Here is a 23,898-nt window from a genome sequence, read left to right as displayed (position 1 = left end):
CCCGAAGCCTCATGAAACAATGTGCTCTCTAGTGACACCTGCTGTGCAAACCAATGAATCGCACACAAATCTATTCATTTTGAGCAATCAAATTGTCATGGTGTGGGCTTTTGAATAAAGTATATTAAATAAATTATTTTACTCTGCTTGTGTTAACCTATGTACACAAAACTCACACATACACAACTTTGTGTTCAACTATTCATTAGTTCTTTGGGTTAGTGATAACAGTGAATGCACCAAATGAGTGTCGAGAAATTATTGTGAGTGCACTGCAGTGCTGACTGGGAATGCAATAGTAGAGTGCTTATTGAACTGGGGGTGCAATAGTGCAGTACTTATGGGACTGGAAATGTGGAAAAGCAAACTGCAACACGGAAAAGTGTTTAATGGTTTTTATTTAGAAACAAAAGTTTTTAACAGTATTAGGATTGAGGCGGTGTCTGTTTTTAGAAAACACCCTTTCACAGGGCACCAATGAGGCTGGACAACATAAGAAGGTCAGTGCCAGCTTATATAAATTGGAGCTTCTGTTTGTTCCAATATCCCAATGGATCCTCAGTCCTTCTAGGCTATCCCTAATACGGTCAAGTCTTATAATAATAATAATAATAATAATAACAGCAATAATATATATATATATATATATATATATATATATATATATATATATATATATATATAATAAAACTACTACTAATATAGGCTATTTATATATATATATATAATCATAAGCATAATAATATTACGTATTAGAACTATATGCTAATTTACTGTAATGATTTACTGAACTAGGCTATGTATAATTTACTCTAATAATCTACTAAACTAAGTGTAATATAATATATAATACAGGTTATGATATATAATGATAACTATACTACAAACTCACTACAACCTCGCACTACTCGCTACTACAACCAACACTTCAACACCAATGCAAACGTACTGCAAAACCCCACAAGAGGCGCGAGTTTCGAACCAGTTTTATCCGCAAGCGATACTCAGAATGAAGCAATGACGTATTCAACAGAAAACGAGGCCTCGTTTGTCATCGTCACGTGATTTTCACGGAAACGATACAAGCCTCGAATCGGGGCTTCATCTGGAACGCCCCTTTTTGCTCGACACAAGCTCCGGAGCCTCGCTTCAGATGTCCCATCACTACTGAGAGTCACAGCCTCAGAGGCATCGTAAACAAGCGTTATATTTCTCTATAAACGATGGTGTCTGTACTGCCTTACCACTTCGAGCTCGATCCAGAGAGTTCAGAAGGCCGTTACGATATAAACGATCTCCGTCAATGAATGCGATTGGATTTAACTTTTTTAGGTGTCCTTAGCTCTGCCAGAATGCTAAACGAAGACGAAAATGTGTTGCAAAGACATCCAAAAGGTAATTATAACGTACTACATAACTATATGGAAACACCAAATGTAGCACATAGAAAGTATTTGTTGAAATGATTATAAAACGATTTCACTTGGTAATTTCTACATTATTTTACTCTAGTAAAATTTATTATAAGACTGCTTACATACTGTATTACTGTGCAAACTATATGGAAACACCAAATGTAGCACATATAAAGTATTTGTTGAAATGATTATAAAACGATTTCACTTGGTAATTTCTACATTATTTTACTATAGTAAACTTAATTATAAAATACTGCTTACATACTATTTTACTGTGCAAACTATATGGAAACACCAAATGTAGCACAAAAAAAGTATTAATTGAAATGAATGTTAGTTCTACATTATTTTACTATGGTAAACTTTATTATGAAAGACTGTGCTATGTTTTTACTTACTAGGTTTTAAGGAGAATGCAACATGTTCCAGGGCCTCTTACCTGCGTGATTCATCATCCAGGTTTTGCACAAATTGTCTAAATCCCTACACACAGAACATTTATTGTACCGAATATAAGCCTTTGAGGCGCAGGACTAGAGTAAGTTTTATTACATTTTTAAACCAATAACACTAAAGTATCATTATAGTAACAAAGTACCCAAAAGAACAAAAGATGTAACTTTAAAGAAAATATAAAAGTCAAAAGTTTATTTATTACAAATATATATTTAAATGTTAAACAATATACAAATAAACATACTTTAGTAACCATATTGTGCTCTTCTTTCAAAATTGTTCAATTCACTTCTTACAGCTATCTATTCAGATAAATGGCATATCAAAGCTTTGTCAGCTGATGCTATCTAAGATGACACTTTAGGGTTATCATCCTGTCGTGTGTTGTTCTCCAGATACGCTTGGAGCTTCCTGATCGGAATGTTGGCTTCCGACGACCCCTGCACTGAAGATGGCATGCAATCACGTCCTCCTTTGAAGGTCTCTCAAACTGTGATGCCAGGTCCATTGGAATCGGGGTTTCCTTCAGCTTATCTTCAAATACCTCAGCAAACACAAGCCTGATCACATCATCCACATAACTGTAGAAATATTGCGGTCAATAAATCTTTTGTTTTGATCATTTATTTCCCTGCTTCATACATTAAGTTTTTAATTATGAATGTATTTGAAATAAAACATTACTGCTTACGGTATGTCATTTGTGTGTTTTGGGAACATAGCCTTGTACTTTCCCTCTCCTGCTTTTGTTACGGCTTGGTGACATTGTAATGGATGGCTGCAAGGTACAACCTGTAAAAATATAAGCAAGCATAAATTTATTGTAAAAGTAAATACTACTTTATTTAACACAGTTACTAAAATACTTAAATACCTGCATAGCATTCCAATAAATGAGAAAATCAATTTTTTTTGCTGCAAATCTGAAATCTCAGGCTACGGACGGCAAAGGCATCCACTGATGATGGTGATGGAAACATTGTGAAACGATGCTACTGTCTGGGTTCCTATGATTATGCAGAGAAAAAAAACTTTGTCATCATCAGTTCTACATCTAAGACTGGTAGTGGTTTCACTAGCTAAATACATCATTTGTGTTACACACCTTTGCTCCTCATATGCCAGTCTGACTCCTTGTACTGTGTGTTATGATGTTGCATGTTTGCATACAGTGTAGAAGGATGTGTCCAGCTGCGAATCTAAGATATAGACAAATAAAACAAACATGTATTCAGTCAAAAAGACATATTATAACAATAGAGTACAACGACTATAACTCGTTAGACTATTCATTAAAACGTAAATGTATTACATGTTACATGGCCCAACATTAGCAACACACATTAGGCTACGTGTTTACTTCGTTTCAAAATCTAAGAAAGCTTCAAGTAAAAACAACAGTAAAATACATATAACTTTAAACAAATCATCTGTACTTATAGTTTCTTGAGTTTGATCATGAGAACAAATTTTACCGGTAACAGTTTAGCTGGTAACTTAGCAAGTTTGTAAACATGTCTTAACCAACATCGATAAAAAAACGATAGTCTGCATAATTCAACATACACGTGTGTAAATATGGTACGTTGTTTATGAAATACAGTATTACAACACAAGACAATTAGCTTGCAAGCTTAGCTCTACACGCACATTATGTTAATCTCTGGTTACCGGTTACGTAATGTACAGTAAAAGGCAAATAATAAACGTGAATACTTACAGCCTGTGATCCAGAAGTGCACAGTAATCCAACTTTCAGAAGGAGACGTCCAGCTTCGGTTCATGAGAAGCAGTTATTGTGAAAACTCCGTGAACAACTTCTGACTGGATTTTTCCGGAACCGTATTAAACATGATGTCCTCTGTGTAAGTCCATAAAGTGCTATTTTTCCCTCGCATCTAAAGAGACAGCGTCTACTCGAGAGATTTAATCGCTTAAACAATGAAACAAGAGTTTGCAAACAGAGTCAAAGCAGGGACTCCCAACCTCCGCCATTTTAGCTCTCTTCTGACTCGGCGCTCCCCACCCTCGTCTTTGAGGGCGTACCCAAGCAAAGCAGAGAGGGCTGAACTATGATAATGTTGGTCTTATCTACGTCACTAATCCCAGGAAGTAAACTGTTGCCTACAATCCGAGTGTTTTTTGTAGTCCTCGAACGTTAGAGACGATAACTCGCGTCATCGTTTTCTTTGAGGTATGTACTTTTTGAATATCGTTAGCATGTACTAATACACACTTACACACAAAATGATGTTTAAAAACGTGTATCCCATAATAGGTGCTCTTTAAGTAATTTTTATAGATTTATATTTCTGTATAATACAATTAATAAATAGTAAACTTTTATAATTTTCTTGATCGGTTATAATTTCTTATCAATAATACATTACTCATAATAATAAATAATTTTAATGGTTCTAAATAGAACCATCTAACTTTGATTCAAAGAACCATTTGGGGTTCTTTTTAATGAACCCATTAAAGTGGTTCTATATTGAACCATTTGGGGGTTCCATATAAAGCGGGTGATAGAACCATTTTTTTAAGAGTGTAGTAAAAAATACTGTTTTGCCTAATCAATAGCGTGGTATGCACCGAGCGATCCAATCTATAAGTACTGTGGTATGAGACAAGGCAATGATCTGAAATAGGTGATATTTCTACATCACTAATGTGTGTTTATGGATATGTGTGAGCCCTGTCAGGTTTTGTCTACAGAGGGAGTTAAGAGCATCCATAAAAGCTAGTCCTAATGCGTCTTTTGGATTATCAAATGGTCTTTTGGATGTTAAAGTCTGGAAATCTGCCATTTCCATAAGTTTTTGTGGTGGCCTGGTGGTCTGTAGATCGTAGCTAGGATGAAAGAAAGCTGTTTGGTGTAATGATTAGTTAGTTCCATATTTAGAAACATTTTTTAAATAATTAAATTTTAGTTCATATTTATGATTTACTTGGAACATTTTATTAGAGATTGTAGCAACACCACCCCCTCTACTTTTAAGTGAGGTTTGTGCTTATAATAATAGTCTTGTGGGATGGATTAATTTAAACAAATGTAATCGTAAAGGTTTCCGATAAGCAGAGAACATCCAAGTTTTGGTCTGTAATGATTTCCGTGATAATAGGTTCTTTATTGGTAAGCGATCTAATGGTAAGAAGACCAAATTTTAACATTTCAGTTTTATCTGTTGATATATTGTTTTCTAATTTTTTATTGATAATATTTGTATGAGATGAGGTAAATGGTGCTCTGTATTTGTTGATACTCAAAATGTGTTGACACTCTGGTAAAATAAACTCTATGTGCTGGGATATATGTGTTCTTAACATGTCAAGGCAGCTAACTGGGGCTGTCAAAATGATTAATTAATCATCTCATCGCAGTGTTACAACTAAGCCTCAGCTATACAATGATAATAAAATGGAAACAATGTAAATACTATTAATCAAAATGATAACTGTTAGGGGAAATAACTGACAATTATATATTTTTTGTCTTAATTGTGCAGCCAATTCAAAAAATCTGTTTATATGCATTGCTGCTGCATAATACAATATGAAGGATCATGGATGGATGAATGTGTGGATATTTATATATTATAGGCAGATATATAAACAATATCCACCATGATGTAAAACCTGATAAGTTAACTCAACTTTAACCATTTTAGGAAACCGATTGCCTTAAACCATTTAAGTTTTAAAACTCATACATATGAGTACTGTAAATTATACGTGCATATGTCTAAAAATGTTTGAGTTACCTTTACAAAAATATATTAAGTTTGATTAAGTTCATACTACTCAAATGGTTTTAGTTCACTTAATAAATTCAAATTAGTTCACACAACTAGGGATGGGTGATATGGCCTAAAAATGTATCACAGTAATTTCAGTTGTTTGTTTCTGTGACGGTAAAAATGGCGATAAATTATTCTCTTCTGTAAAATATCAGATTATGTTATGTTTAAGTTGTGTTCCAGTGACTGTACTGAAAAACCTTACACAACAAATTCTGTATTTATTTGTACTCTCATGGTGCAAAAATAGTGCAAGCAGGAAAAGAAACGGTCTTCAGTTGTGTTTCAAAATTACAAAAGAGTACAACTGCAAATAAATCCTGATAAAGTAACAAACATGTTAAAGTAGCCTGATAAAGTAAAGACGTTCAGTGTGAAACAGTCACAGTCCCTTTCACACAGTCTTTACTGGTAAATTGCAGTTAACAGGTCATGTGTGAACAGAACCTGTCCGGTAAATCAGTACTCCCAATTTACCAGTAAGACAGGTTGTAAGATTACCAGTTATTTACCGGTAAGTGCTATGTGTGAACGAAAAATATAGGATTACCGGCATTTAGAACAGACGACGTCAGACCGCCCTGATAGCATTTTTATACATATGACGCGTTTACCCCGCACTGTTTGCGGACGTTTCCACACACGTCCCACATAGCAAAAGGACTCTGTGGCGGATCAGCCGCGGAGGTATCGCGGCTTCCGGAACGAGCCCACGAAACGGACCCGTGTCAGCGTCCACTTGCGCGCAGTGACGGATCCGCATCCGGAGCTTATTGCTATCAGGACCGGGTCCGTTTTGGACCCATCTATCTCACTTTCAAATTCAAAATCCCTTCTGTTCTTACTGTAGGATAAAATAGGATAAACTAAACTAAAGGATAAAACCAAAACTATCACTAGGCCTGGCTACTGCAGCAATATAGAACCTTAAATCTGCATTGCCTTGTATTTTTAACCTAACAATATTGTAAATAGGCTTAACAGAAAAGTTTCACTAAAAGATATCAATTTAATGTACCAAAGTAATTACTACTCAATGGAAATATAAAATTGCCATTTACATTCATCAGTTATAGCGTATTCTGTTTTTGTTAAAAAAAAATCTTTAAAAAAAAACCGGTAACACTTCATTTTACGACCCGCAAAGTACCGTGTAATTAAACCGAATTTACAGCATACCTATTTGTAACAACAGAGTACCTCTACAGTACGTACTTGTAGTTATAAGGGAATAATATTTTAAGTTTGGGGTAATAAGGGGGTAAGAATATATGGAAAATTATTCTCTAAGTATTTCATAACTACAGGGTACCTATTGTAATATTACGTGGTATGTATGACTTACGTCTATGGGTATGGTCTATGTGTAATATTTTTGATGAAGTGATGTGTTTTGTATAGCCTAAAGTTGATGTCAACAACCCACGTCGGCAAATAAAATATAACACACAATAAAAATAATAGCAACTTGTACCTCTTTGATCTGTATATGTATACATGAGTTACCAGGTAACTCTCATATTTGCGGGCTGTAAACTAAAGTGGTGCTTTGTTCACCTCTTGTTATAAATGTTATAGGGTAAATACCATAAACATACAGAATATTGTTATTTTAATTTTAAAACAACTTATTTCAAAACATCTTTAAAACACTATAATTAAGCCAACACTTAATGTTTATTATCACATAACTTTTATTTAAAATAAAAAGTCATGACAATTTTTCATTGTTTTTGCGGCTTGGCTTCCTCTGTTGGTGTTCTTGTCCACTCGGATGATGAGTTGATGTCGTCTCACAAATGCTGTTCTGCATTACATATAAAAAACATAAATGAAAGCCTTCAGTAAATGTTTCTTCACTGTGCCTTGACAGAAACAGAGTTTTCTGAGCCAGTTACGTTCATAACTTTAGGCTAACTTATGTGCTAGCTAACCTGCTACTGTTAGCTGGCAACTTTCTTGATAAAACATTGTTTGAAATGCGTGAGTCATGTATTAACAAAACCAGTCACCTTATCCAGCATGCGGATCCTGCTAACATCACTTGCAGCCGTACTCCACAGTGTAGAACGTTTTTTAAAAACTCTTAAAGAAATTTCACCTCAGGATCGCGTTCCAGCAAACCTCCTGCAGACGGCCGCGCGCTCTACACCTGCGCAGTAGCCTACGCATGTAGTCGTCTTTTGTTTTAGCGGGAGCTGATATCTGCTGTTGTTTCATTCTGGTTTGCCATTGCATAAATTATATTTGGCTAAAATACTTGTGTTTACAGTAAATAAATTGCAAAGCACCACTTCAAATATGTCCGCAAATGTAGGAGTTTCCTGGTAAATAGGGAATAAGTTGCTATTTTTATTGTACTTACCTTAAAAAAAGATAACCACATTAAATCAGCTGGACTTTTGTTATTAAAAGCAAGTAATATAGGCTACTAAAATAAAAGTGATGTGCTGTTATATTTATTTGCCGATGTGGCTCGTAGACATTGACTGTATACAAAATTCAGTAGTCAATATGAAAAATTCACAATAAAAATAAATAAATAAATAAAACATAATTTCCCCATAGACTTGACTAAGTCATACATACCACGTAATATTACAATAGGTACCGTGTTGTTATAAAATACTTAGAGTATAAATAATTTATAATTCTTCATATTCTTACCCCCTTATTACCCCAAACTTAAAATATTATTCCCTTATAACTACAAGTATGTACTGTAGAGGTACTCTGTTGTTACAAATAGGTACGCTGTAAATTCGGTTTAATTACGTGGTACTTTGCGGGTCGTAAAATAAAGTGTTACCAAAAAACCTAATTTAGTGCTTTATAGGCCCAGGTCAATGCAAACATAAAATACTTGATCTATTAGGCTACAACTTCAATGACATGCTGCACTATGCACAGCTAAAACATCTGACAATGAATAACTGGAGAAAGACAAGTTTGTTTTTATTATTAAATCATTTCTCCCATAACACGTCTCCTTGTTGCCCGATCTGTTGCCAGGTTGAACACAGCACCTGTAATCAAAACAGACAGATGTTTATGGTATGTAGCATCCAAAGTCAAGTATGCTTATCATAGTAACGCCACTGAATGAAGTAAAAGTACAGTTTTTTCACTAGAAATGTACTTCAGTAAATGTATCCTTAAAAATCACTTTAAAAGTACTAGTTACACAAAACTGTAAATGGAATTCGTTACACACCTCTGGTTAAATCACCGTGTTAACAGACGGTCAAAATAACAGACGAGAAGATTGTCTTTACCAACCACACAGTCGCTCTGACTGACACCTGCATTCATTTAGTCACTGATTAGGTCACATGGCATCCTCGCAGTGTGACCGTGAGTCTGAACCGAGTCAAACAATGATTAAATTGCCAAAGATTAATTTTCATTATAAAGAAGATGGCAGATACACTACACCAAAATTGCCAACATGTAAACTTAATAATGCACAGCTAGGGCTAAACCATTATCCACGAGTGAACATGCTAAAGTTTTCCTAATATCAACGTCATTTCAATCATTAGTATACAGGATGATTAAAAACAATGTTTACTGCCACAATTATATCAATAAATCAATACTTACTCAAAAGAGGGTTCAGCTCAACCGTGTCCCAGCAAAGAAAGTCTCGATTGACAGGTGTGCATCGTTTAACCGTTTAGTAAAGGCCCGTCCGAGGATCCGACATGGGTCTGTTCAGGATCTGCTGTTTGACAGTAGAATTTACGGCGCTGCCGGAGGCAGAGCTGATCCTCTGTGTGGCTCCAAAACGAATGTGACAGTCACGCGGGTTTGGCGACTTGAACGCGGATCCGCATAGGAGTCTCCTGCTGTGTGGGGTGCTGCTTAAAAGTCGAGCACACCTGAAGTTTACATCCACATTTCTTCACCGAAGTTTTTTGATACTGATGTGTGAATGATGTCTTACTGGTAAAAAGACAGAACGTCACTGCATGTGTGAAAAGCACATTTTTGTATTTACTGGTTAACCCTAATAAGACCCTTGGGGTCAATTCTACCCCCATGCCACTTTTCTTTAGTTTAAAAACATGGTTCCCTTTATCTTGGTGGAATAAGATTTTGTGACTTTTCCAGATTATCTGTTAAGATTCATATAAAAAACTTTTTTGATTCTGTCATTCTAAAGAGGCGTACAAAATGTTACTTAATTAGTCTCTTTGGGGGTAAAAATGACCCCAATTGAAATGAAGAAGAAATGCAAAAAAATATCATTTTTTATTTGTCAAAAAAATATATGCATCCAGAATAAATCTGAAAATTTCAACACAGAAAGGTAGGCCTGGTACTAGAGCACAAATGTTACATAGAAAAGATATGCTCAATCACACACTAACAGACACACATAAACACACAAAGGTATGACTGCCACAGAGAGCATTTCTTATAGAATTTGGTAAAAAACAGCCACAGATGCAAAACAAAGATGTAAAATACTCACACAGGTGTGCGCACACACATACACACACATGCGCGCACAAACACACACACAAACACAGACTCACACACAAAGACACAGTAAAACTTACACTCACATAAAGACACAGACACACATACACAGAAAGACAAAGTCAATTTCTGTGGCATTTTTTGTAAAAACAGACATTTCAAAATGCATCAAAAACTACAAATATTCTACTATTTGAAATAATATTTTTTAATGTCCTTTCTAATGTTTATATAAACATAAATTCACAAAATGTATCAATAAAGTACTGATGTTGAGCAAATGGCCACCTCCAGTGAAATGAATGGGTCTCTATGGGCCTCTGCTGGTCGAATTGATTCATTTCCTAAACAGTAGTTATTTTATGTTTTTTTTCTAAACACCAAATGGCTGAATTCAACACATAACATCTAGATCAACATCTAAAAACAATTTAAATCAAATTTAGATAATAATTTATGTGAATTTTTTTATAAAAATGTGATATTTTTCAGGCAAGCTAATGGTGTAGTTGAGGAATTGAGTGGTAAACGGGTATAAAAGTACTTCATATCTCCCAAAACACAGCATTAATGTATAGATGGGGAGTAAATAAAAAAAAATATTATTTGTATAATAAAAAATTTATATATTTTTTGTAATCACTCTTTTAATCTCTGGGGTCATTTTTACCCCCAAGGAACTATTACGTATACAGGAAAATCTTCGTTTTAAAAGTCTTATGAGGGTTAATTCATTCTGGTAGATTCAATGGTAATAAAAACAAGCACCTCCTCAGCCTCACATCCACCTTCCGCCATGCTTGTTTTCACTCCGCATATGAACAGTGAATCGGGCTCGCACAAACTGCGTCATCAACTAGACCAGGGGTCAGTGGCGAAGCCAGAAAGTGGGTGGGCCTTTATAAAACAGGGTGGGCAAAGCATAGAATGTACATAAACTGGGGGCGTGCACAACAAAGTTTGTATGCCTGTGGCCGGCATATGTTTTTTTACCCAATGGAAGCGTGGCGTTTTTCAAAACAGCCAGCAGCTGTCCGTTTTTTTCCGCGCTGTGGTCGAAAAATATTTAAAGAAACAGTATGTAGGATTGTGGCCAAAACTGGTATTGCAATCACAAAACGTGTGGCCAAAACTGGTACTACAATCACACAGCTGGTGGCCAATATACCAAACGACAACATAAACATCAGTTGAGGGCTGCAACTCCACTTTTTAATAGGGATGCACCGAATCCAGATTTTTTAGGTTCGGCCGAATCCCGAATCCACCGTTTAAGATTCAGCCGAAACCGAATACCGAATCCTACTCGCATCCTTATTCCATTAACACAGTAAAACACATTAATGAATTAAACAACGTCCACAATAGTGTATTTTTCATTTTATTTAATTTTAACTGTACATTATGCCAGGATGACAAGTTGGAAAAACTATTTGGACAATTACCATAAGCCTATGCATAATGAAAGCGATGCGTTGCGACACGCTCGTTTTTACAATAAGCAAGCAGCTCCGCGCTGAAAACTATATTTAACTTTGAGTGAGAAGCTCCGCTCGTCAATGTCAGGTTTCACACGGCCGTCCAATTACAGTGGAGGAGGGGCGGGAGATTACCACAGCAACCAACCGGCTCACAGCTGAAGCATCACAGCTACCAAGCGCTCGGCTGAAAAACAGCTGGAATTTGGCGTCCTCAAGGCGTTTTCAGCCGTGTTTAAAAGTTTTGGTGTGTCCAGCCCCTAAGGCTCACCGAAAGAAAAAGCTCATCTCCACGTCAGCACCCGATGTGTGTAATCTACGGCCGCGTGACGTCGACCTGCGTAGCGCAAGCCTAGGGTTCGGTTCGGTGGAAAAAAAATCTAGGATTCGGCCAAATCCGAACCCCGTCAAAAAGCCCAGTATTCGGCCGAATCCGAATCCTGGATTCGGTGCATCCCTACTTTTTAAATGACAATATCCTGGCCAGACCGCTGTTGTGAGTGATATAAGTATTTGAAATGAAAATTATTTCTTAATGTCTAGTGACATTTCAGGGCCATTTAATAATTAATTGATATAAATTTCTTACATACTGTTCCTTTAACTTTGGGTTAAAAGCTCAGCTCGTCAATGTAAGTTCTCACATGGCCGGCCAATCACGATGGACGAAGGGCGGGACAAATATCACAACAACCAACCGGCTCACAGCTCAAGTATCACTGCAACCAAAGCCATGGGCTGAAAAAACAGCTGGCATTCGGCATCTTCAGCTGCGTTTAAAAGCGTTGGTGTGCACGCTACCTAAGCAAAGTTACCTTGATGCCATGCAGGCAGCACAATGTTTCAAGGGGAAAATTATAAAACCACTTACAAATAACCAACCAGCTTGTCTACAGTATATATGGGCAGGTGGGGCTGTGCCTGTTTTATACAGTCTGGGCAGTGCCCCACCAAATTATTAATCCACTTGAAAACACAACTCAATAGAATTAGTAACGGAATTAGTTTTTACGTTATTTACGTTATGTGAACGTAGTTCCGAACAATGATATGTCATTCCTCGTCAGCAAAATGCATGACGTGAAAGCGTCATAGGCTACGACGGATTCAACAGGTGGTGATTTGATTTTACTAAAGAACTCGTTTGAGAGATTATTTAATGAGAAAATGGCCATCAAACAACATGGCGCAATCCAACTTTCATGTGTTGTCATTTAAGTGTAAATTTTATTCCAACAACAATAAATCATACAGCCTATATACACGACACAGAGTCTGCCCCCCTAAATAGTTGACTTGAGTAATACTCCTGACTATAAACTGTAGTAATGACACCACTATAAACATTACGAAAATGTCTGAACTCACCTTTACATGTCCTACTGTAGTCTGATACAGGGCTTCTGGTTAAAGATGGAGAAAGTCTCGATCATAATAACAAAGTCCAATATCTTTGATCATAATATGTCCCTTCGCGCAAAGAAAAGCAGAAATACATTTCTCAGACGAGCATTTATCATCGATGAGCGTAACGTTATATGTTTTTGTACAATATGTGGTGAAGAACAGTCTTTCAACACAGCATGACGTCATTATCAAAGTAATAAGTGCTTGTTTCGTTTTTTAACGTTTGAAAAGTTGTCCTCAGTAATCCAACATTTCCATGAGTGATGTATAGTCTCTGTCTCCAAAAGTCAACAGATAACAGCAGATGTCATTGTGGAAAGGCTGTTAAACTTGATGATTTGCAACTCGCTATTTTTAAATTCAGTTCAATCGCGCGTAGGCGGAACTAACAATGACTGACGAATCATATTCAACGTTTCATGTTGACAAGCGTGTGCACCAATAGGGTAAAAGAAAACTGCGAAACTGCCTGAACATGCAAACTTGCACTTATATTTTAATTATATTTATTGTTGTATTACATATATGAAATTATAGTGTGATAAGACGTCTATTCTTTGTATTATTATTTATTTTTGTTAAATTATTTACACATCTGGAAAATGGCCTTCTGATTGGATGGGCCACAACTCAAACTGGGCGGGCCCAGGCCCACCCGTAGCTTCGCCACTGCCAGGGGTGTCAAACTCAATTTCATCCCGGGCCACATCAGCATTACGGTTGCTCTCAAAGGGCCGGCTGTATTTGAACGACTGTATGAATGTATCAACTCTTTTATTACTGTACATTGCATAGTTTTCTCTGCATTTGATTATTATTGGTTTTGTTAATAACTCAATTAATACCTTTGAAAGTAGATGCCAAGGCAAATAATGACAAAGTGTATAGAGTACAACGATTCTACAGATTATTTTAAAAATAATTGTGGTAACAAAAACACATGTTGTATGTGAGTACACTCAAAATGTTCTGTTATCCTTCATTGTGCAGATAAGAAAATGAGAGGCATTTTCAGATACTAATAAAGAGTTTTACAATCTCCACCACAATATGCATTTATTAGACACATATACTCTCGCTTGTCATTTCTTGCTGTCTTTGCAAAAAAGCTGTGATTTTTTTACCTGGCTTTAAGTGTCTGATTTACTGACGTGTCATGAGTTCAGGTTACAGATCAATAGTTTCAATCATGTATTAAAATTAATCGGTTCAGATGAGTCATAAGTTGCGTATTTAGCGGGAATAGACAAGTTGTAAACTAATCCCAGCTGGAAATCGCGAAACATTTCTGTAAACGAGACGGAAAACATTTGCTTGCTGGATGCGCGTGAGCGTGCGCGAGAGAGGGAGAGAAAGAAGGAGCAGATAGGCTACTGTCCGTCGCATATGCGGAGGTCGGAGGTCGCATATGCAGCGTCATCAAGCCTGGAAACAATACGTCTTGATGACGTATGCAGCCTGGAATGCAACCTACGGAAGCTGCAGCCTTCGCATTAAGACACAGCTACTCAAGTAGTGTGCGCGTGCGGGGCACTGCTCGTTCTCTCTCCTGCAATCATAAACATTATCACTATAATTACATTACAAAAAGACTTTGGTGGGACAAAAATTCGTTTTGGTGGCTGCTAAAAAACAATGTAGGAAATAACATGCAAAAAATTTAACTTATAATAACAATAAAATAATTTTTAAGCTCTCGCGGGCCACATAATTAACATAAATTGAAAGCTCTCGCTCTCTTGAGTTTGACACCCCTGTGCTAAACAGTAAGAAAATAAACACAAATATGACTTAATTTTCCATTGAAAGAACTGTGGTGTACTCACAACATAATAAATAAATGTGGTAATGTTACCTTTAAAAGGTTTTATGAGTGAATTGCTGTATAACAGTCCTTACTGAGAGAAATTCAAACTTGCACGGGAAAAGCTTGTGCTAAACAGTAAGAAAACTCACACACACACATATGAATAAATTTTTCATTGAAAGAACTGTGGTGTACTCACAACATAATAAATAAATGTGGTAACGTTCCCTTTAAAAGGTTTTATAAGTGAACGGCCGTCCGTTAGTACTCACTGAGAGAAATTCAAACTTGCGCAGGAAACGTTTGTGCTAAACAGTAAGAAAACTCACACACACATATAAATTCATTTTTAATTGAAAGAACTGTGGTGTACTCACAACATAATAAATGAATAAATAAATGTGGTAACGTTACCTTTAAAAGGTTTTATGAGTAGGAATGACCGTTTTGTCGTGAACAGACAGCCAGTCAGTTGGTCCTTACTGAGAGAGATTCAAACTTACGCGGGAAATGTTTGTGCTAAACGGTAAGAAAACAAATAAATATTAATTATTTTTCCACTTACAGAACTGCACTGTAAAAAATAAATTGTTGGCTCAATGAATTATTTTTTAGTAACTAGTTCCACAGAAATTTGACGTTCACTCAATTTCTGACTCCAAAGTGTTACCTGGATTAATGTTTTTTAGTTGGCCCAATTTTGACTCAAATATAAAAAAGTATGTTTGCTCAACTAGCTTTATAGCTCATTCAACTAAAATGTTTTAATCAGTTGAATCTTTAAAAAATTACAGCAAAGACTCTGTCAATTAAATTTGAAGTATTTACTCAATGTTTTATGTGTTACTTCAATTAATATTTATTATTTGGGAATTTTTAATACACTTATTTATCAAATAATTTATGCTGGTGTTGTTAACAAATAATTAACTTCAGTCACATAAAAACAAAAGCTTTATTCACTTATCATACAGACTGAACATACAGAATTAAGTCTTCTCTAAATAGAAGGCATAAAACAGTCCAAAAGCACTCCAAAGTCAGTCAAAACATCTGAAGGGCCATGTAGGAAAACTTCTTTCACCATGTATCCTTCTGGTCTGCCTCTCTCCACATCATCACCGCTCTGGTTTGATAAACAGAGGAATATAAATACATACATAAATACATGCTTAATATAATAAAGCTTGACGGTGAAAGACTTTATACCCTAAAATTGCCAAATTTCCCTCAGACATCACACGTAATTGAATTAAACACTATTGGGCGGTTTTCTCGGACAGGACTTATCACTGACTAAAATACTGAAATCTCTTAATATATGAGTGCTATTGTTTTGTCTCAAAATGCACGCCAGTATTGTATTTTATAAGGTTTGTTTGTAAAAATGTCCCAATTATAATTAAGACGGAGTAATAAACCCTGTCCGGTAATCTTAACTAAAATGGCTCCACTTTAACTCGGACACATAACATAACACACCTTTATATAACTTATATCTTTACAAAAACGTCGAGTATCTGCGTCTTTGCCAATTAATATAGTCTAAAATTAACATTTATTTACAAACACTTACCTGACGTGAACTTGAGGAAACGGCTGATGACTTGTGTCATGTGAATCAGTAAGTGATTCCTGCTGTTAGGTGCGGATTGATCTCAGATGAAATGACCTGTGATCCAGATTCTTCCGAGTTAAGACATTTTAAATTAAAAACTCACGCACATACTGTACAAACACACGCGTGCGCGCACACACGGGTACACACACAGGTATATTTAGAAGTTTTATTTAAGATTGTTATGATATTGGGACTATTTCTCCACCCGCTCCTTCAGCTCTGAAGTTCAAATTCGCATGCAGTCCGGTTATAACAAATGTAAAAGATATGAAACACCACTCAACAGCGATATCAATTAAGTGCAATCCTAAAATATGATTTAAAACATACCCCTTTCATTGTTAAGTATGAAAAATTAAAATGAATTAAATCACTTTTAAACGCTACAGAGATATCTCGGTATCAGAGCCAGCAGTCGATTTCTGATGCGCTTGCCGAGGCGAGGCTGCGCTGGGCGGGGTGTGAGCGCTTAAGCGCCGGTGATTTTCTGGAGCTCATATGGAACTCATATGGAGCTAATCTCCGTCCAAAAGTGTCCGAGCACATTTTTAAATAGACGCTATCTTTATTAACCAACCGCATATTTAAACTTTAAGCACATACATTCACGCCTGAACAACTCTTACAATTAAATTTTGTGACCAAATAACAGTAATATTAGGAGCATTTTGTTGTCAGGAAACAAAGCTGTCATAAGTCAGCATGGAAAGAGAGTGTTCAACACTACAGACAGGCTATTAAAACCGCCAGATCTACCTATCTCAGTATGCTTATTAAAGAAAATCATAACAACCCTCGTTTCCTCTTTAGCACAGTTGCGAAACTGACTAGAAACAAAGAACAAACAGAAACCAATAGTAAACTCCAACACAATAGTAAAGACTTCATGAACTTCTTTACTAACAAAATTATGTTTATTAGGGAAAACATAGAAACTATGCAAGCAGCCACCACTATACCCAATAGTACATTTACCACTAGTTTACCATACGAACATCTTGAGTCATTTAAACCTACTACAATAGAAGAGCTCTCTAAATTAGTAACATCATCTAAATAATCTTCCTGTATATTAGACCCCGTTCCCACAAAATTACTAAAAGAGGTATTTCATGTAGTGTCCGACACGGTACTAAATATCTTTAACTCATCGCTAGAATTAGGATACGTTCCAACAGCTTTCAAACTAGCAGTTATTAGACCGCTCATTAAAAAACCAAACCTTGACCAGGGAGATCTTAATAACTTTAGACCAATCTCAAATCTACCTTTTCTTTCTAAAATATTAGAAAAAGTAGTGGCAAGCCAGCTACGCACATTCATAGCGAATAATAATAGATATGAAAGTTCCAATCAGGATTCAGGCCCCACCATAGCACAGAAACAGCGCTGCTTAGAGTTACAAATGACCTCCTATTAACATCTGATCGTGGTGAAATCTCAATCCTTATATTACTAGACCTTAGTGCAGCCTTCGACACAATAGATCACAAAATCCTACTCAATAGACTAGAAAACTATGTTGGCATCAGTGGTCAGGCGTTAGCCTGGTTTAGATCGTATCTAACCAATCGATATCACTTTGTTTATGTAAATGAGGAAGAGTCCTATCACTCCCCCGTTAAATGCGGCGTACCTCAGGGATCAGTTCTAGGCCCTATCCTATTCTCGCTATATATGTTACCTCTAGGAGACATTATAAGGAAACATAACATAAGTTTTCACTGCTATGCGGATGATACCCAGCTTTACATCTCGTCACATCCGAGCGAAACACACCAGTTTGCTAAACTAACAGACTGCATTAGTGATATTAGGGACTGGATGGCACATAACTTTCTTATGCTAAACTCCAATAAGACTGAGATACTTATTATTGAACCAAATCGCTCCAAACATAATATGTCAGATTACAAGTTGCCCATAGATGGCTGCACGGTGGTGCCATCTTCCACGGTTAAGAATTTAGGCGTAATGTTTGACACCAATCTATCTTTCGATAGTCATATCTCCAACGTCTGCCGCACAGCATTCTTCCATCTTAGAAATATCTCAAAAATACGCCATATGCTATCTGCATCAGATGCAGAAAAGCTTATCCATGCTTTTATGACCTCTAGAATAGACTATTGTAACTCGTTACTCGGGGGATGCAATGCAAATCAGGTAAACAAGCTACAGCTGGTTCAAAACGCCGCCGCAAGAGTGCTTACTCGATCTAAAAAGTATGACCACATTAGTCCAATTCTGGCATCTTTACACTGGCTACCAGTTAAATATCGCATACAATTTAAAATATTACTAATCACCTACAAAGCATTAAATGGCCTAGCGCCCTCGTATATTAAAGAATTACTATCAGAATACAATCCACCACGTAAACTGCGATCACAAAATTCTGGTTACTTAATTTTCCCTAGAATATCAAAAATGTCTAAAGGTGGTAGATCCTTTTCCTACTTCGCCCCTAAGCTCTGGAATGACTTACCAAAAAAGTTCGAGCATCAGACACAGTTGAGCAATTTAAATCTAAACTTAAGACATTCTTCTTTAACAAAGCATTCACATAGAATGTCCAATAAATGTACTTTTCCCCGCAGTAGTCATTTTGTCTAGAACAAAGCACTCACATACCTCATATGGGTAATTTACTCTTGCCGCAATAGTTAGCCTGTCTGGAACCGAGCTGAATTAAACCACTATAATGTATGACACTTGCATTACATGCGAACGGCCCCTACGCTAATAGAATTCTGTTTTTGTCTCCCTGTCTCGTCCTCGACCCCGAGGACAATGAGACAAACAGACCCAGTTCCTGTTGCTGTGAAGGTCAACGCACCACTGATCTACTGGCTGTCCTTCAACGTGATGCCCAGCCGATGTGCGACCAACGACCACCGGCTGAACCAGTTTAATCCGCTTACCCGCTTCCTATCCCTACCGTGTATATATACATATATATATATATATATTAATATTAATCTCTCCCTAGGGTTTTTTGTCCTTCTAGGATTTTTTCCCAGTGGGTTTTCTCCTAGGGGTTTTTTTAGTCCCAGGGAGAGTCAGCCAACTTTGGCTTAACTTAGCACTTTACTGTATACGTGGAATTATTAATACGCTCGCTTACACGGTTTATCCATAGGCGCTTTATTCTACTTCTTATACTATGTATTGATTTTCAGTGTTCTCCTCTACATCTACTCATGTAAAGCTGCTTTGCAACAATTAACAATTGTGAAAAGCGCTATATAAATAAAATTGAATTGAATAAGTCCACATATTTACCTGATTTGTCTTAATTAGTTCAGTCAACACTAGCCATTCTGAATGTTGACTGGATTTGAAAATAACCATTCATTTAATGTTTTAAACACAGATTTATCTAGACTTAAAATAATATGTCTTCTCAACTAGCTCAAACAAAAAAATTGGTTTAACTTATATATTTTTGCCCGTCCAACATTTCATTAATTGGATTTTTTACAGTGTGTGGTGTACTCAACATAATGAATAAATGTGGTAACATAACCTTTAAAAGGTTTTATGAGTGAAGGGCCGTACGTCACTAAGAGAGATTCAAACTTGCTTGGGAAACATTTCTGCTAAACAGTAAGAAAACACACATAAATATGAATTACCGTATTTTCCGCACTATAAGGCGCACCGTATTATAAGGCGCACCTTCATTTAATGACCTATTTTAGAACTGTTTTCATATATAGGGCGCACCGGATTATAAGGCGCATAGAATAGAAGATACTGCAGTCAAAGTTTGACTGGGTTTGCGTTATGCATCTACTAGATGGAGCTGTGCTAAAGGTAATGTCAACTAAACAGTCAGATAAAGTCAAACTTTATTAAGCATTCTGACAACTCCTTCCACTCCCATGGTAACGTTGTTTAAATGTTAATGTGCATATTAACAATATCTCACAGCCTTGCTCAAAACGTGGAGGGGAACTTTTCCCTAATTCAGTAAACACGCAGTAAAAGAAACAGTCTGTGAGAAAGCACAGTACCTGTGTTTACTGACTATGGTAGCCGTAATGCTGCAAGCGCTGCATTTTTTCATATATAAAAATGCAGGGCTTGATCCATATATAAGGCGCACCGGATTATAAGGCGCACTGTCGTATTTTGAGAAAATTAAAGGGTTTTAAGTGCGCCTTATAGGGCGGAAAATACGGTAACGTTTCTGCTAAACAGTAAACAGGTCTTGAATGATCGTTTGATTGAGAACAGACAGACAGACAGTCAATTAAGGTAAGTCCTTACTGAGAGAGAAAACACATTAATATGAATTAATTTTACACTTACAGAACTGTGGCGTACTCAATGCACATTAATCTGCTGATAAAAATGAGTCTCGTCGTATGTCCAACATTACACAAATTACCTTAACCGAGTCAGTATTAAAATGAAAAGTCACGACAAACAGCATGTTTTTAAAGTTTAAAGATGTTTTAAAGAGGATGAAGGAGTCTTAAGGCAATATTGCTGTGTCAATGTCGCGTTGTCGCATCGTATGTCCAACATTACACAAATTACCTCAACCGAGTCTGTATTAAAATGAAGACAAACATGACAAATAGCATGTTTTTAAAGTTTAAAATGCTTTAAAAAGGTTGAAGGAGTTTGCTGTGTTGACCTGTTAGCTCTTCATGTCTGTGTCCTGGCTGCTGCTGCTCTGTGAAACTCTGTGAGACGTGGGGGAGGGGCACGTGTCAAAATAAAAGCGCATTATTTACTTTAGGTGTGTGAGGGAGAATGTGTGATTCATTTATTCATACTTATTCAGTTTAAGTTAATTTTTTATGTAGTACTTATTTGGTTTAAGTTATGGTTAATCATTTGAAGTTTTTGGAGTTCATATCACAGTTTTTATTAAGTGAAATTAACTTTTTTTTAAATAAGTTAAATAAACTCATTTCGTTACACTGTTTTTACAGTGCAGTATATAGACAGAATTTAATGAAATATTTGTGTTTAAACCAAATTTTCTAGCAGATGTTACAACAAATCCTCTGTTTGTTACAATTAACCCCACCTATGGGGTTAGTTGTAATGTTTCCACTCCTGTCACTTTCGGTGTAATTGTACCATAACGGTAGGTCCTACAAACAAACTTAGTGTTCATTTGTAGCAGAGATGTGTATGTTGATTGTGTAAAATGTGTGCAAAACCCTAAAAGAAAGCAAAATCCTAATGCCTTAATGCTATAAATATGCCTGAAATAAAAGTAAAATTTGACGCGATGCCATGGCAACAGCGTTTGAGATATCAAAACTCCGTTCGCATTTTAGCATCTCCAAGTCAATCGCATTAATCCCATAGGAGCCGTATTTAAAAGTTTACCACATGCGACTTTCAAAATATTCAACTTTATGACTGTCACACTTCCTGGCGTCTGTTGGTGGCACTATGCCCGGAAATCACAATGGGCACATCAATGCAATTGGAATCTTTGGCCGAACAAACATCCCAGACACTGCATGAAAAGATGTGTATCCGTACTAGGAAACTCCTGTATAAAACACTGCTTTTCGGAAGTATCTACTCGTTCCACTGAGTGTAAACTTCTAATTCCATCAAGTTAGGATATTCCTGTAATGATACCAATTCGGATGTATCTTGCTGAAGGGGTATTCCCGTGGTATGTGCAGCCATTTGTTGCCATGGCAAGTAATACCATTGAAGATTTTATCAGGGGACACTTTCACACCTTTGCACAATTCTGCTGTCCCCATTGGTTTTTAATCTCAACACTGATTTGTTGCTTTTAAAAGCCCCTCCCAAAACCCTGACAACTATTGGGACTATATATACAACTTTGAAACCTTCATGTTGAGTTGATTTGATTTGTTACACTTTGTATTTAGCCCAACCCAAGTCCTCATATATTTGTGACTTGATTGGTTATTTGCCTGCTATGCAGATAGACTACAACACCCCCCCACACACAAACACTATATACTACTATGTATACCCCCAAAACCCTTAAAAAAATAAATTTACTAAAGTTAAAAAAAATAACTGAACAAAACACAATTGTCACAATCACAAAACAATATTTTACACAAATTTTTAAAGTTGCATACATAAACAATACTATTTAAACTGATAAATATACTGAGAAAACAATATAAGACCCAAATGCATTAGGGAATTAAGAAATTAAGGAAATATGAGCAAATAAAATTAACAAAATAAAAGCAACAATGAAAACTACATTCATAGCAGTACAATGTTATGTAGTAAATGATCTAAATAAAATGAACAACAACTTTATTGATCTTGCTTTAAGAAATCAGTCCTAGATTCAAATGCAGAGCTCTGTCCTGGAATTATTCAAACATTTCTAAAGCATATACTTGTCAGCGTAGGTTGCACTCTCATCTGGACAGATATCTCTTTGGGAGCCCTGTGGAAATATAAAAAATATATATAACTTAATTGCTTCCCACAGCTATGCAGATGACACCCAGATATACTTAGCCTTGTCACCCAATGACTACAGCCCCAATGACTCCCTGTGTCTATGCATTGATGAAATAAACAATTGCGTTAAAACTTCCTCCAGTTAAACAAAGCCAAAACTAAAGTCTTTAGCTGTGTCCGAAACCGCTCCCTCGCTCACTCATTCCCTATTCCCTATATAGCAAATGACAATTGAGTCCACTATATCGGTAAGAAGAGAATGAAAATGAGTGAGCGATTTCGGACACTGACGCAAATATCATACGTCATAGAGCTGTCGAGGAGATTCGTCATTAACTCTTACACCTGTGTGGCTTTATTGATTGTACTGTGAAACAGTAAAGTTTACTTTCTTACTGTTTGTCACATTTGTCATGTTAATTGTATTAGTTAATAATAAAGAGAACAAAACAACTGCTTGTCATATTTATTTACTGTTGTTTATTTATTGTTTAATAAAAATTTGTATTATATTTTTAATAAAAGATATCTCAATTATTTTTAATTTGTTTATTTTAAAAAAGTAGAAAAAAACTGACAACAAGAACTAAAAAAATTGTGTATATAATAAATAACATAAATTTGTGGTGTTTACTGTCAGTATTCTTTAGCTGATTCCACTTATGCATTTGTCTCCCGTTGTATCATGGGAAATATGAGTGAGCGAGTGTACATCGAATGTCCCCTTAAAATCAGAGTGCATTGTGGGTAAAAAGTAGTGAATGAATGTAGGGAATAAAGTTGTTCACTCAGGTTTCGGACACCACTACAAAATGGCTGACAACCTATATAATGCACTATATAGTGGATAGGGAGCAGTTTCGTACACAGCTATTGTATTTGAAAAAGGAGGATGGAACTCTCACATTAACACATACCTGGACTGTAGGGGTCTAAAGACACCTAGTTTGAAATCTTGTTGTAATCTTAGAGTCTCACCTTAATTTTA

The 23,898-nt window shown here is 36.2% G+C and overlaps 1 protein-coding gene and 2 long non-coding RNA genes across 7 annotated transcripts in view; 2 read left to right on the top strand and 1 right to left on the bottom strand.

Annotated features, from left to right (window-relative positions):
- The window catches only part of LOC135778275 (protein CLN8-like), a 109,897-nt gene that overhangs the window by 83,196 nt on the left and 2,803 nt on the right, over nt 1–23,898 (top strand). The gene's annotated exons all lie outside the window — the stretch shown is intronic.
- LOC135778274 (uncharacterized) lies at nt 849–2,564 on the top strand. 2 transcript variants are annotated; one of them, XR_012335280.1, is made up of 3 exons: nt 854–1,395; nt 1,820–1,956; nt 2,270–2,564. It is a non-coding gene; the product is annotated as an uncharacterized lncRNA (long non-coding RNA). The 2 variants fall into 2 exon arrangements; XR_010544513.1 differs by having other exon boundaries at nt 849–1,956.
- On the bottom strand, nt 2,315–4,119 carry LOC135778273 (uncharacterized). The gene is made up of 5 exons (XR_010544512.2): nt 3,595–4,119; nt 2,980–3,073; nt 2,749–2,881; nt 2,566–2,666; nt 2,315–2,455 (listed from the first exon to the last, which is right to left on the bottom strand). It is a non-coding gene; the product is annotated as an uncharacterized lncRNA (long non-coding RNA).

Source organism: Paramisgurnus dabryanus, chromosome 17 (genome assembly GCF_030506205.2).
Source record: "Paramisgurnus dabryanus chromosome 17, PD_genome_1.1, whole genome shotgun sequence".
Lineage (NCBI taxonomy): Eukaryota > Metazoa > Chordata > Actinopteri > Cypriniformes > Cobitidae > Paramisgurnus > Paramisgurnus dabryanus.
This window is presented reverse-complemented; position numbering and strand designations above follow the sequence as displayed.